Source organism: Halichoerus grypus, chromosome 5, assembly GCF_964656455.1.
Source record: "Halichoerus grypus chromosome 5, mHalGry1.hap1.1, whole genome shotgun sequence".
Taxonomy (NCBI): Eukaryota; Metazoa; Chordata; class Mammalia; order Carnivora; family Phocidae; genus Halichoerus; species Halichoerus grypus.
The window spans coordinates 172,846,533-172,858,151 of NC_135716.1; the positions used below are offsets into that span (position 1 = coordinate 172,846,533).

The 11,619-nt window shown below is 55.5% G+C and overlaps 1 long non-coding RNA gene across 6 annotated transcripts in view; it reads left to right on the forward strand.

Annotated features, from left to right (window-relative positions):
- LOC118550465 (uncharacterized) overlaps window positions 1-11,409 on the forward strand; it is a 56,465-nt gene extending 45,056 nt beyond the window's left edge. For 3 of the 6 annotated variants that reach the window (XR_004924568.2, XR_004924573.2, XR_004924569.2), the window contains 4 exons: window positions 8,925-9,072; window positions 9,561-9,991; window positions 10,145-10,837; window positions 11,127-11,409. This is a non-coding gene — a long non-coding RNA (uncharacterized LOC118550465). The remainder of the gene's footprint in view (window positions 1-8,924; window positions 9,073-9,560; window positions 9,992-10,144; window positions 10,838-11,126) is intronic. The other 3 variants (XR_004924578.2, XR_004924580.2, XR_004924577.2) reach the window with 3 other exon arrangements.
- Window positions 11,410-11,619: the final 210 nt, after the last annotated feature.

An 11,619-nucleotide genomic window follows, 5' to 3' on the forward strand; every position in this document is an offset into this window, starting at 1 on the left:
GGAAATAATTAACACACAACAGTGCATCAGAGGGCCCGGAAGTCCTACAGCAGAGAGATCTGTTCAACTTTGTTTACCTTCATAATTCTCAAACTTGTTTTTACTGTAGTATTTTCCCCTTCCTTCTTTGGAGGCACAAAACACCTATCTCTTGGGACACGCCCACTTTGGAGGGTCACAGTTTGAGAAATGCTGGCTTGGGATTATTCACTGTTTGGAGACCATGGTGAGTGAGGTAGAGGTAGAAAGCCTTATCTGAGTCAACAAAAAGATCGGGTCAAACCCCAGCTTTACTCTGCCAGCCACAGAGCCCAGGAAATGGTGTGGTCAGGCCCCAAGCAAGGAAGTGGCTTGCCCAAGGGAGAGACTCAAGACTGATTCACAGGACCCCCCAGTCCAGGACTCTTCCACTTCCTTCCTTGCTTCTCCCTCAATGCCAAGTAAAAGCAGGAAGTCCTATTTTGGGGGGAGGGGGCGTCCCTCATCTTTGAGACTGGTGGGAGTCTCTGCCGCTGCTCCCCATTGGCTTTTCATGTCCTGCAAGGCTTGGGCCACCGTGGCCACGAAGAACATATGCTTTCCTCCCAACCAAGAAGAAGGAGGAGGTAAGAAGTTCCCACTCTTCTCTCGCCACTGAAAAGAGTAAGAGTAAAAGAGCTAAACTTCCTGCACGGGCTGAGTGACCAGGCACTTTTGAGAGAGCCTGTGCGTGTGCCCCTGTCCCTGGTGCTGAAACGTGTCTGGCCCCTGGGTGGTGGTCCCTCAGCCCCAGACCCGGCTGGAAGAACGGCTGCAGAATCTCTTGGGGGAGAATCCACCAATACTGTGATTCCCAGGCCTTGCACCTTATCTGCTCAGTCAGAATCTCCTGGGGTCAGGAGCCAGCCTCCTCATGTTTGGAAATCTTCCGAGGGGTGGTTTGGGACCCCTCTACCTTAGGGAGCATTTGTGTACCCCAACCCTAGCCTGCTTCTCCCATGGATCAGTGTTTTTCAGTGATATTATTTTCTGAAAACAATTTGTAATTTTGATACTCTCACAGAAAAAAATAAATCATTTTATGTATTTTATATTAATGGAGCAGATTTTATGGGGGTTGGCGGTTCTATTATGTTTACAGCATAGCCATTTTTTCCCCCCACTTGGAGCTTGAGGGTGCATATACCCTCCTGAGTCCATATGTGTGGTGCTCTGAAGTCCACTCCATTCTTTCCCTCGGCCTGCAGGCCTGGCAATTTAGGGCGCTAGAGTGGATTTAATTGTGTTTCTGTGTTCTCTGTCCCCATGTTGCAATGCTCCAGGCATCAATGAGATGCCTCTAGTGTGGTATTTACTCTTTCAGATACTTCTCTTTCCCTCTGGGACCCTGAGGACGATCCTCAGTGGAGAAACGGTCGCATTAGACATTCTGCCAAGAAAGATGTCAGCAGGATGGGGCCAGACAGCTTCCCCAGCCTCTGATGACCCCCTTGGGCTCTAATGCTATGGGGGAGGGCGGATCTGACCCTTGAAGCCCTCATCACTTCTATTCGCGGATGCCAGAGCGGCAGGCTTTGAGGCTGTGAGGAGGTATAGAGTAGTGATCACAATTACAGGCTCGGAGTCAGGCCTGGGTTCAAGGTCTGGTTCTGCTTTTGTTGCCATGTGATCTTGGACAAGTTGCTTTCACTTCCTGGGCCTCAATTGCCTGAAGTGTGACATATGGACAGCTCTATCCATGCCTTAGCAGAGTTGGTGTAGAGATATGGGAGGAAATGGACATCAAGGTGTCATCCTTCAAGTCATCATAAGTTTTTCTATCATACAAATTAATCTCTACCCAGATAATGGCAGCAAACTTAAGGAGGGCATTTGCACGTTAATGCGATATTCTTGGTGGTCTACACACTTCCACTTCTCTCCCCCTCCCCTGGAAATCAAGTTCTAAGAATGAAGTTGAAAGTACATGTTTGGGGTCATGGAAGGGCAGGGTTGTGTGTCCAGGCAGAGTATTGGTCACTGTCCCCTCAGAGTATTGGTCACTGTCTTGCTCTAAGGCATCTTCTTGAGGTACCTCTAAAGGGCAGTCCAGTCCAGAGGAAGAAAGGAAGCTGTCCCAGGGGTTGGAGAAGGTCATTGAGTTTTCCCAGGCCCGGGTGTGGAAGCATTGGGCCAGTGTGGGCCTGGAGCTGCTCAGGTCTTAGGGTTGGGCGGAGGGGAGAAAAATCAAAAGTCACAAACCAGGGGCCCCTTTACCCTGTTTGCACAGAGGAGAACATGGAGGCGCAAGGGGATCCAGAGACTCGCTCAGGGCCACAGGGTTAGTTGGCAGCAGAAGCAATGGAAAGAAACTGGTGTCCTTTTCATTGCACCACATGGCCTTCTGGGCATGGTGCGGAGTCCAACTGCTGCGTCTGTCTAGAGTAAAAAAGACCAGACTCCTGGGGACCTGGGTTAGTTTCTAGGAAGGTGTATTAGATTGGCTCTGTGTGGCCCCAGGGAGAAGCCGCAGTGCTTAGGTGTTGGAAATACAGATTTTGGCATCAGAGAGACTGAAATGTGAACCCAGGCTCTGCTGTTCTCTGTTGCTATGAGCTTGACCTCTGCGAGACTCCGTTTCTTCACCTGGGTGGTGGGACTAATGGGACACACTACCTTAGTGATGTTGTGAGTCAAAGAGCCAGTGGCAATGCGTATGATCTGTCTGTGCATATGCTAAGATGCTCAGTGAGAGCAAAGAGGTGATGGTACGGCCAGAAGTAGCCGAAATTGTGTGTGTGTACGTCCAATGACGGAAGGAGCTGCCTCATCCCCAGAGGTGAGCAACCCCTGGTGGGGATACCACCGAGAGGACTCAGGCATCTGCTGGAGAAACGGACCAGTGCCTTTGATGTCCTGTGAAGCCCACTCTCCCCCTTCTCAATTCCCTGGCTCCTGCACACCAGGGGCCTCTGTTTTCCAAAGCAGCAAGCAGCCTGCATGGTAATTACTTTTGGACTTATTAAGCATAATTATCCCCTAATCGCATACAACCAGTAATTACGGTGGCCGTTACCAGGGGCCTACCCATGCAGCACCACCCGCGGCCCTGGGGTCCAACACTCAGCTGGGGCCTGAGGATGGCCTGGTGTTCCCTGCCCAGGGGTTAGGGGGTGCTGGCCTGAGACGGGGCTGCTGCGTCCCCCACCGGGTGCTCCTGCAGCCTGGGCACCCAGCTGGTGAAGAGTTGCTCACATATGACAGTCCCAGGGCCACTCCAAGCTCCAGCCAGGCCACACGCTCCGCATCCTGTTAATGCTTGCCCGAGCCACCCTGCATCTGCCCATGCTGTTCCCTCCTCTTTTCCTCTTCCTTCCCTCCAACCAACCACCCTCTCCTCTTCCCTTCCTTCAGATATTTTTGAGACTCTTTTATGCTCTTGACACTACTCTAGGTACTAAAGTTACAGCAGTGTTGGGAGCAGGGGACAAAAGCCATGCTTTCATGGGATTTAGCGTCTATTTGGGGGAGAGAGAGAAACAAAGAAGAAAATGGGTAAGTTATGCTCTTAGAAGAGGTTGAGCGCTGCGAAGGAATAGAAGGCAGAGTGATGAGGATGAAGACGAGGGAGGGGTTAGAGAAAGTCATAGTTTTAATGGGATGGCCAGGGTTGGTCTCACGGGGAATGGCACACTTGAACAAAGACTTGAAGGAGGTGATGGGTTAACCTGTGATGATATGTGGGGAGAGAATGTTCAAGGAAGAGGGAGCAGCTAGTGTGAAAACTCTGAGGTGGGAAGAGCCACAGCTGAGGAGGGGGGGTGGCTGGGGCAGAGTGGAGGTGGGGGTGGGGGAGGAGGTCAGTGCCAAAAGGGAGCAGTGGAGGGAAGATTGCTGGCACCTGGTGAGCCATTTAAGGATGTCAGTTTTCCTCTGAATCAAACATTTGAGCAGAGGAGCGGCCTCATCCGGCTAGTGTTTTTGTCTCTGTCCACAGAGAGACATGGGGGCAGGGGTGGGGGGAGCCCAGTGAGCAGGGGCAGTTGCAACAATCCAGGTGGGAAATGGTGGGGGCTTGGCCTGGGAGCTGGGAGGAGTGGGAGGATTCCAGAAATATTTTCAAGGTAGAGAGGACAGGATTCCCTAATAGGGGAGAGAGGCATCAAGGATGGCACCCAGGTTTTTGGTCTCAACAACTGGAAGGAGGGAGTTGCCACTTAGCAAGTGGGAAAGACAAGGGTGAATCAGGTTTCTGAGGAGGGCAGGTGCTCGGTTGGGGACGTGTTAAGGTCTTGGTTATCAGAGAGACGTGCTAGTCTGGGATTCAGAGGAGACAGGTCTGGCTGGGGCATGATTGTGGAAGCCCGCCCTCCCCTCTTCGGATTTATCCCTGTCCTTCTCTGTCCCCCACTCTCTTTTTCTCTCTCCTCAGGGCTTTTTGTGTCTTCCTCCGCATCTCTCTCCCTCGGCCTCCTCTCCTGGGCCTCGGCCTCCACCCCTCCCTGCCCAGCGCCGCGGGGGGCGAGGCCCCTGGGGTGCCGGGATCTCCTGCAGCAGAGGCGCCAGCCAATCTTCCGACGTCTTGGAAGCAGCTTGTGGGCCAAAGGGCTGCGCCTCCTGCCCGCATAATGCGCTCCAATATTTATTTACATGCGGGCCAGACTATTATTTATTAAGGTATCGCTGCCAGCTGTGCGTGGGCTAATTGTTCTTAATGTGCCCCCTCCGGGTTCCCACGGCGGCGACGCCTTCCTGGCAGCGGGGCCAGCGTGGCTCGGAGCGGGGAAACCGAGGCCCGAGCGCGCGGAGTGCGGGCGACCGCGGGGTGCGGGCGCGGAGAGAGGCCAGTGCGCAGCGCAGAGGGTGCTGGGAGCGCGCCGTCGAGAGGTGGGGACGCGGGAGCGCGGGCCGGGGGTCGCGGAGCTCTCGCCTGGAGCGCGATGCGGAGTCTTGGAGCGGGTGGGGGACCCTGAGCGCAAGGGACGGTGCAGGGAAGACTGGGGGGGGGGTGTCTTCTAGCAGGTGAGGGACCCCGAGAGCGAGGGGCCGTGCAGGGGGACTCAGGTGGGGGTCTTGGAACGGATCGGGGATCTCAAGACGGAGGGGCGGTGCAGGGGACCCAGGTGGGGGGTCTTGGAGCGGGTGCGGGACCCCGAGCGCGGGGCCTGGCGGGAGTGAGTTTCGGACGCACAACGCTTGGGCCTCGCGCGGCTCGCCCGGCAGTGGGCGGACAGACGGACGACCGCGGGGCCCCGGGAGGGGGCCGTCGCCTCCCCCCACCCCACCGCGTAGGCGGCGGCTTCGCCTCGCCTGGTTCTCCCGACGTCAGCAGCAGCCGCCGGAGCCGGAGGGAGCGGTTTAATTGGCAGGATTTTGGGTTAAGGACAGATGCGGCTTCGCCGGGTTTGGAGGCAGGACGCGCGGGGCGGGGGTGGGGTGGGGTGGGGTGGGGCGGGGAGGTGCTGGACAGAGTGGGGAGGGGAGCGGGTAAAATAGACTGAGAGAGACCCCGGCTGGGCGCCCCTGCAGAGAGGAGACAAGGCAGAGGTGGGCGACAGTTGGGAGCTAGAAGCAGATGAAGAGGGACGGCAAATACAGCTGGGGAAGAACCGAGGCTACGTGGAGGCTGCAGAGACAGCCGGGAGAGGGCGCTGGCGCTCTGACCCTCCCCTTGCCTGGGACCCCCCCTCCCCCCCATTAGCACAGCGCCTCCCAGGCGGCCGTCTTCCTTGCGGGAGGGGCTAGCTTGGGGACATTGATTCATTTAATTTTATTACTGGTACGGTGGGTACAGTGTCTGCCCATTCCCAGGCCTTGTTGGTGTCACCCAGAAAGTTCTCTCCTGGCTGGGAACTGCAGCTTAAGAAAACCCAGGGAACCCTGCCCTGCCCCCTAGCCCTCCCCGCCCCCCAGCACTCAGTAAAGGCTGACTTCAAGCAGGCATCCTAGCAGCCCCGTGGGTCCCCCTCTGAGCGGCACGGGGCCAAGCACATTTCTTCCTGTGAACAGCGCTGAGGGAGGGATGGTGACAGGCCAACGCTGGATGGAGTAGCCCAGAAACACGTATTTTCCACCACTCAGGGCCAAACCTGTCATTGATGGTGGTTGTAATTTCATCAGGCCTCTGGCCCTGAGGGACAGTGTTGTGCTGGCCGCGGAGCTTTCTGGAACGGCATCCAGTGGATCTGTGGGGTCGGTGGTTACTCTGCAGGTTCCCCAGGCTCCCAGAGCTCATGTCTCCACCCCTGGACCAGCTGTGGCCATGCAGGACGCTGCCACCTGCATGCAGGGGCCTTGTGGCCCAAGGGAAGAGTCCTTGTCTCCAGGAGAGCTGACACAACCTCATGGGCATCCCCCACCCATGGATGTTCTGGAATGTTCTGAAGTCTGGAACCAGGATGGTAAAGTCACCACTGGGGAGTTATCCAGCCCTCCTCCCTCATTCCCCAGATGAGGAATCTGAGGCCCAGAGTCTGTGTGCTGGAATGACCTGGGCTTTCATGGAGGGACCATTGGCGAGGGGGCTGTGGACGGTGCCTGCCCTATCTCCTTATTTCAGCATCAGGGCAGCTGGGTTTTACTACAAAGTGGGGAGGGCAGCAAGATTCATTTTCTGTGTGCCCAGCCTTCTTTCCAGCTCTGCTCCCCGTCACCTCGTGCTCTCTGCTGTGCTCTCTGCTGCCCTAGGACCCAACTTCGCCGCCTAAGTATCTAGCTTGTGGGAACCATCCTCACCCACACACCTGACAAGGGCCTTCCCGAAGACCTCCCCTTAGAGTAGCTGTAATGTAGGATCTTTAGACCCAACAAGGGCAGGCCTGGGGGGACCTGAGTGACCTGGGTCCAGGCCGCATCGCTTCCTGGGCCTCAGTATCTTCATCTGTAGAATGGGGCAGGGTAGACATTTGGAGGTTTCTGAGCACCCTTTCTAGCTCTGATAGCTCGGGACTGCCCAGTAGGAGGAGCAGCTGGGACCTGGGTCGGGTGGGCCAGGGCCCATCTGCTGCTTCCCTTCCTTGGGGCAGGAGTAGAGGGGGTGATGGGCACAAATAGCAGAGAAGAGGCAAAGCTCTCTGGCCCCCAGGAACAGCATGTGCTATGCACGAGGAGCATTTGTTACCCATTCTCCTGTGCCTGGAGCCTCCTGGTCCTCCGCTGCCTTCTGGGGAGGGACAGGAAGAGTGGAGCTGTACTTGCCTCCTGGGGGGTGGGGTGGGGAGGAGGGGACTTAGGCGGCAAGGGGGCAGTGAACCTGCGGCCCCAGCAGCTGAGCTCGGCAGAGCAGGAGAAAATGAAAAGCTTGGTATCAAATGTTCCCTGCCCCTGCGTGGCCCAGCCGCCCTGGCCTGGTGGGAGCCGGGACCCAGGAGATGTGGGGTGAGTGAACCAGTGGGGCAGTGTGTTGAAGGAGAGAGACCTGGCCCTAGGGTTGGGCGGACGTGGGTTTGGATCCTTCCCCACCTGTTTCTAGCTGGGGGACCTTGAGCAGATTAATTAATGTCTGTGAACTGGGGTTTTCTCATCGGAAACACCAAAAAGCTACTTCATAGAGTTGTGAGGAGCCCATGAGAGGCATCAGTGGAAAGACCTTAGAAAATGGCTGACATTTAGGACTCCCCAATTTAAAACTTCTGATAATTTTTATTAAAGAGAGGAGGACTGGCTCACCCTCTAAGTGTGCACTTCAGCCTACATGTACTGAGCATCTAGGAGGTTTCAGGCACCGCAAAAGCCCGGTCTCTGCTCTCAGGTTGCTTGTAGTCTGATGGGGGAGACACACAGCCCTGAAATACCACCTAGAAGTGCTGGTAACAGCCATTACCTGGAGGACAAAGGACTGTGGGAGAGGTCCAGTCGGCCCTGGGGTTACAGGTCAAGGAAGGCTTCCTGGAGGAGGTGGGCTGCACGCTGAGCTCTTGGTAAACATCCAACTTGGCAGAGAAAACATGGCAAGGACACGAACAGCTTGCTTGGGGGACACTTGGAATCCAGTCTGTGTTCCTCTGTCACCTGTCGGAAGGTTGTCTCTACCAGCCCAAGGAAAGCAGCATCCTCCCCACCCTAACACTCCCTTTCCCCTAACATTGCTTCATTTTTCTGCCTTTTGCCTTAATGTATGTTTCCTTGATTTTGTGTTTCTTGTCTGTCTCCGCGAGAACATCAGCCCCACGAGTGCAGCATTATGGGCGCAGTTGTGCCCCTCACTCCCAAATTCCTGTGTTGAACTCTGAACCCCTAGGACTCAGAACGTGACCATATTTGGAGATAGGATCTTTCCAGAAGTGATCAAGTTAAAATGAGGTCATTGTGGTGGGCCCTGATCCAATATGCCTGGGGTCCTTGGATAAAGGGGGAATTTGGAGACAGTCGCGTCCCAGAGCCGAGGCCATGTGAAAACTGGGGTGGGGTCTGCTGCCACAAACCCGGGAAGCCCCAGCAGCTGGGAGAGGGGCCTGGACCAGACCCTTTCCTTGAAGTGCTCAGAAGGAACCAACCCTGCCCACACCTTGATCTTGGACTTCTAGCCTCCAGAACAGGAGACATGGCATTTCCTGCTCTGTGGTCCTTTGCTACGCAGCCCTACCCGGCAGCCCAGGCCGAAGCTGTTGTGTCATTGCGTGGCCCCGGTCACTAGGGGGCACCAGCCACAGTTCACGCATGGACTGCCCGTGCTTGAGACATGCGTTGGCGAGGGCCACATCCTGGGTGGTGGCCCGCGTGGAATGGGGGGACCTGCAGAGCCAGGGCCAGCGTGTGATGCAAACAGGGGGTCTGGTGTCTTCAATCCCTCTCGAGTCTCGCCTGCCCGCTTTCTGTTCTTTCCCGGAGTGGTGATCTTTCCTCTGATCCAACCCATCTTTCTCCCGCCCAGTGTGCAAAGCTCAGGGGACTTGGGGGCATCTCAGATCTCCCCGTGGGGGCGGGGGAGGAGGGCCGTCTTCAGACTGAGTATTGTCTCCCCACAGGGTCCTGAGACAGGTGCCACCGGAGCTGCACAAGAGTTGCCTCAGAGAGCACACAGTCTGATGGAGGAGACAGAGCCCCATTTGGAAAACCCCTGGTCAGATGGAGGAGATAAGATCTGTGCCCCTGAAGAGCCTCCAGTCTGATCAGGTCAGGGAGGGCTTCCTGGAGGAGGTGGGCTGCACACTGAGCTACACAACCCTGCCCTGGGAGAGACCAGCAAGTATGGCTGGGAGCTCCCAGTCTGATGGGGGAGACAGAACACACATATGTAGACACTAGTAAATATCCCGTAAGAAGCTGCTGCTGGGAGGAGGCCTGGGAAGGCTTCCTGAAGGAGGAGGGCTCTCACGGAGTCTGGAGAAGGAGGGGTACTAATAGGGTGGCCAGGAGGAGGAGTGGGCAGGGCAGGGCAGGCCCAAGTAGGCACCTCCTTTCCAGTTGCAGGGGAGCTAGCCCAGTGCCTGGACTCACGGGTGAGTACGTGACCGGCACAGCCTTTCAGTGGGCTTCCTAGCCATCACGAATCACCCATTTTTAGCAGGGAAAAAAGGCTGTTGACAGGGGACAGGAATAGCTTCTGAAGCCTCCCTTCATCCCTGCCGCTGCGCTCCTCTTTCCCCGAAACGTCTCTGCAGGCCCGGGCCTGGAAGGCAGTGCACACCCACAGCGCCCTCTGCTGGAAGGCATCAGACAGCACCGCAGGCTCTGCGTGCCAAGGCATTTGTGCGAACAGCCCCGCATTCCGGCTCTGTGGAAGCCCCAGATTCTGAGGTCAGGAGTGAAAGATAGGCGGGAACTGGGTCAGTACCTGAGAGGGTCCATATCTGCAACCTGCAAGATCTTGGAGCTTAAGATCTACTTGGAGTGGCTGAAGGAGCCACCATAGACAACAGCCCCACCCATCCCAGAGCTTACTGGAGGCTCAGGAGCTCTGAGTATCCAGGGCCCCACCTCCCCCCAGGCTAGGAGGAGACCTTCTCCCAACAGATGACCTATGCCTCATTATATCGAACAGGATGTGTCCCTTTCTTTCTCCAACCCTGGATCTGGGGTGGCTAGACTTCAGGTGAGTGGTCTGGATGCTTCCAGAAGGGATTCATCATTGGGAGATTATAAGTGATGCTCCTATGAGAAGGAGGGTAGCTGCTGCTGGAGGGCAGAACGAGAGAGCTTGGCAGAGCTAGGCTAGGACTCAACATACTGTTTTCTCCCATTTCAGACGGAGATAAAGATTAATGAAGCCTAAGGGAGCTCAGGTTTCTCAGGACGCCAACAGTGCCTTGGAGGGAACTGGCACCCACAGGACAGAGAACCCAGGAGAGCCAGGACCTGAACCTTGGGCTCCCTTCCTTCTCTCCTTCTGCAGAGTTCCTGGAGAGAATCCAAGGGTACTGAGTCTCTGCTTTCCTGAGTATGTTTTTCATAGCACGAGGGGCTAGGAGATCCTTATTGCCGCCCCAGCAGGACACACACACACACAGAGACACACACACCATGCACATGTACACGCACACACACATATACACAAAGTGGCTTTTACAAGATGCACAACTGGAGAAGAAAAGAAAGCAGCAGGTTTCTTATAAAGATGGAGGTCGTGCCTGCTCATAGGTCAGTGAGGTGCTAAAAGAACTTCAGGTCCCCCAGCAGCCTAGAGCTGTGGTGGGAGGTCAGAGAAAGGGCTTGTCTAGCTCAGCAAAGGCCCATTACCCAGCTGAGAGTCATCCATGAGGGCCACGCCTGTGTGCATTTCTGTTGGCCTCGTCAGTCTCAGCCTGTTGACTCCTCAGATGGTTCCTATTAGGGGCTGTTAGCACATCACAGCGACGTTTTTTGGCCTGTTGGGAATTCCTGTTTTAGTCGCCTGTTCTCCCTGAAGGCTGCAAAGGGATGACCGATGTGAGGAAACAAGGTAAGGTGCTAAAGGATTTCCAGATGACTTAGGTTTGCTTTTGGAGGCAGTTTGTGTGGGTTCCAAGACAAAATGGCGGCTGGGGATGATTTTCAAATAAATGTATTTTGTGACCACTAATTGCTTCGGAGGGAAATCGGAAATGTGGGAGGCAGCTGTGCAGAGCATTGGTGGCAGGTGCTGTTAGGGTCCTGCCGTACCCCCACAGGTGGTTCAGTTCCTGGAGCACATGGGCTGGACACCCACCAATACCTGTACTTCTCTGACTGGTGGCTTTCTCTACCTGCAGAAGTGAGCCCAGCAGGGGCACCTGGGCTGAGGCCAGAAGTGCCACGGAATGAGTGCCATTTCTTAGGAGTGACCCTCAACCAGTGACTGACTGGAGCTGGAGCACACACCTCATTCCTTCTCCGTGACCTTGGAGATGTGCATCTACTCTGGTTTCCAGTGGGATGAAAGTCCACACTCATAGCCGTAACCTTCCCTTTACTGGTGTCCTTCGTGTTGCTCTTTTACTTCCTCACTTGCCTCGGTGTTTCCGGGGATTGCACAAATACACTCTTTGCACTGAATCCTTATCTCAAGCTCTGCTTCTGGGGGAACCACCGTGACCAACTTGTTCCGATTTTCCCGGGATTGTTCCAATTTTAGCAATTTTTTTTTTTTAAGATTTTATTTATTTGCGAGAGAGAGAATGAGAGAGAGCATGAGAGGGAGGAGGGTCAGAGGGAGAAGCAGACTCCCTGCTGAGCAGGGAGCCCGATGTGGGACTCGATCCCAGG